Raw genomic sequence first — 4066 nt, 5'->3', positions numbered from 1 at the left:
CTATTATATAATACATAACATAATATATAATATAATTATATAATACATAACATAATATATAATATATTATATATTATATAATTATATGTAGTGGATATTGTATATATAGTATGTACTATATATTGTGTATAATATATTAGATAATATGTATAATATATATTGTATTATATGTGTATATATAAAATATGTATTAATACATATATATCGAGTTCATGTCTCTTGTTTTCATGAGGAGACACTCTTGATATGTGTCTTTTGTGGGTGGAAGTAGATCAGGTGGGGTTTTTGGAGGGATACATGGAAGATTATGTATAGATATTTGCCCACTGTTCTCTGATGTTTCTTCCATACTCTTTTCATTCACTAAAAGTTAGGCTTTTGAAAAGGAAAACTGCTTGCAGTAAACATTTATACTGTAAACAATGGTCTCCCCATGGTCAGCTCCTTAAAATAGCCTATCCTTTACCATTCTAAGAGAAGAACTAAGCTAAAGAGTACAGCAATATTTTAAAAATCATCCTATTCTCTTGAGGAAGGATGGACATTAACATATCAGCAGATGATTCATTTGGGAAACTTTTGTGGCCATAAATATTCAGTTAAGAATTAATTCTCTGACCATTCACCTATTTGTCATAGCTTCCTTAATTAAGGTCCTTAATTGGGGAAAGAATATATCATGATATTGAGCAGATTTGTTTTCTAAAGCTTTTTCTTCAACCTAACCAACTCTAACTTTTAAAATATCATGTCATTTAACGCTTTCCACAGAAAATTAGAAAAATAATCTTTCATCATACTTACAGTTTCTTGGAAACAGTATCATATTTGCATTCATAGTTGTCTTAAACTTTTCCTATCTTTTACTCATTTTTATTTTGTCAATCACCATTATCCTTACTAACAGACTGTCATTAGTTACATACAAATTCACCTAATTCACTATATTGAGAGTTCTGTGAATATTGGAAACATTTCTTATTCATTTTTCATTTACTAGTCTTTTTATACACATGCCTTTCATACATTATATTTACAAAAAAATGCTTCCTGACTTAATGTACTTAAATATAATGTGAACATAAGATACATTCACTAGGTAAAAATGGTTAATTCTAGTCTAAATAAAATTATTAAATTATATTCTAAAGACACTAACTTTTAAAATAAAATGCAATTTATTTTTTCAACCATAAACTTTACTTAAGACATATAAAAAATTCTATTTCTAAATTAATGGGGAAAAGATAACTATTTTAAAATATTACTGTTTAAGCAATTGGATTATAGGTCTCCATAAGATTCTGAAATGGTTCAATAGATGGAAGTGATACTGGAAAGTGAACAATGATTTCTGTGATTAATGTATACATGCACAGCTTTACATCTTTAGTATCTCCTTTACCAAAATTGCACTTTGTGTTATTGGCAGACTGATAAGAGTGCATGTTATTTAAGGCCTTTCAAGAAGCAGACACCAGTATGGAATTAAACATTCAAGCAATGTATTAGTTCATTTTCACACTGCTATGAAGAAATACCTGAGACCAGATAATTTATAAAGGAAAAGAGGTTTAATGGACTCACAGTTCCACGTGGCTGGGGAGTCCTCACAATCATGGCAGAAGGTGAAGGAGAAGCAAAGGCACATCTTACATGGTGCAAGCAAAGGAACCTGTGGGAGGGGAACTGCCCTTTATAAAACCATCAGATCTCCTGAGACTTGTTACTATCGTAAGAACAGCACAGGGAAAACCCAACCCATGATTTAATTACCTCCCACTGGGTCCCTACCATGACACATGGGGATTATGGAAGTTACAATTCAGGATGAAACTTGGGTGGGGACACAACTAAACCATATCAAGTGATTTATAAAGAAAACTATCCATAGGAAAATGGCGAGGGAGCCCAAGGATACTAAAAGAGCTGTCAGACCAGAATGAAGGCCTTACCCTTATGAAAGAAAGAGGAAAGGAAGAAATGTTGAATGAAAGTGTCAGACGGAAGTGCAATCATAAAGAATTTTGATAAAGTCAATTGGGGACCTTTGAATCAAAACTGTCCATTAGAGGAGTCTCACTCCCTTAGGATCAAGCCTGCCTTGGTATCCTAGCTAAGCTTAGTCATTGGTTGGGAGCCCATGGGAAGCATGGCCTCAAAGCATACTAGGTTATAGATTTCAGAAAGCGCAGCAGAGACGTTTGTTTGGTCAATTGTGATCCAAAAAGTTGAAGATCTGAAACCAACAATTTGTCACCTCCCACCAAAGGAATTAAGACAATGGCTGCAATTAATTGACAATGGTTTTCAAATTTAATGTGTGGTATTGGAGAGGAATAACAACAATGATTGACTGATAAAAAGGCAGACATTAGAATAGTGGTATGGTCTGAGTGGAAGAAAGCATATCTAGATTGGTGGTTTCTGGATAGACCCTGGAATTTAGTTCTTGGATTCAAATCCTAACTCCAAACTTTCTAGCTATAAGCAAATTAATCAAGCTTACTTTTTCTCAACTGCTTCATCTGTAAAACGAGGTTAACTGTTGTACCTTTCTTACAGAAAGCACTGTTATTCTCTTAAATTGTTAACATCTGAGGGCACTTTAAAAGTAATATCATTCAACAACATAGATTCCCATGGTTTACACTCATTTTACTATGAACACTCCAAAAGTTGTGTGTTTTAATTTATGTGTGAATTAGGAAATAAGGAATGGACAAGGAAATCAGCTCTGCGTTAATGAGAAAGGCAAAAAAAATTCAAAGATGAAGTCATCAAAAGCTTTGCTTCAAAATACATTTAGGTGATATTTAGCAGAGGCCAGGGTGAAGAGCTTGGGGAGATGTTGATCAAATAACATTTTAGTTAGATTGGAAGAATAAATTCGAGAGATTTGTTATATATCATGGTGACTATGATTAATATCAATATATTGTCTACTTAAATACAATAATAACAATCTATTGTCTTAAAACAATATATTGCCTACTTAAAATTGCTAAAATAGATAAAAGTGCTCTCTTGACAAAATAAAATTTCTTCAAAAGCAACAATTTAAAATCCATATAGCTATTCTAAAATTCATATTGATATTATGTTAAAAATTCATAACTATGGGAGCACAATTTGCTTGACAACTATTGTATCTTAGTTATGCATTTTCATTTTTTAGTGTCTAAATCAAAATGCTGGGTATATTCCTAATCTACACTGTAGAATTTCAGTTTATTGGATCATGCATTTGCTCAGCAAACAAAGATACTCATGCTTAAGATGTCGTTGTACAAGTTAATTTTTGGATTTTAGAACAGTATTATTTTAATCTGCTTGCCTTGCCCCCAGAAAAGCATTGGTCTTCCTATAAGAAATGTATAACTTGAAATATACAATGAATTTAATTTGTGCTTTTATTCATTTTCAAATTTATATTGACGAGTGACCTTGAATTTTTGGTCACTGCTAGCTACTTTTTGGTTTTACCATGAATAAGGTACATATATATGTACCTTATTCAATAATATATATATAATCTCCCACCAGAGTTACAAACAAACATCTGTTCTCTTATCCTGTTAAAAAAGTTACATCCCAATTTCATAATTATTAGAATAAAGATTAGGTTGCAGTCACATAATCTATTCAAAATACAATAGTTTCTTACAAGGCAATTTAAGATATTTGATGCAATTGTTCAACACTGTTTTCCTTTAATCTAAGATAAAGCTGTGATAGGGAAGTGAATATTAAATATGGTATGAAACATATTCTGTTTTCATACATGCTGCTCTAATGAAACATCTGCTCATAATGCTGTTTCTTCCATGAAGAAGCAAATTGAGACAACTAATCATATAAAAAATACAGCTACTTTGAGAACAAGACTAGCCCATTTTTTCTTCCTTCTGCACATCAGAAAAGATTGGAATTTGTTTTACATAATTCACAGAGCTCTTAGTTGTAAGCATTTGCACTTGGGCAAATACCACATTGAAAAAATCAGACAAAATAAACACACTTATTTTATCAACACCTTGTTACATGTCTGAAAGACAATTAATTT

This window comes from Rhinopithecus bieti, unplaced genomic scaffold (assembly GCF_001698545.2).
Source record: "Rhinopithecus bieti isolate Rb0 unplaced genomic scaffold, ASM169854v2 scaffold_19910, whole genome shotgun sequence".
Lineage (NCBI taxonomy): Eukaryota > Metazoa > Chordata > Mammalia > Primates > Cercopithecidae > Rhinopithecus > Rhinopithecus bieti.
Note: the sequence above shows the minus strand (reverse complement) of the source record.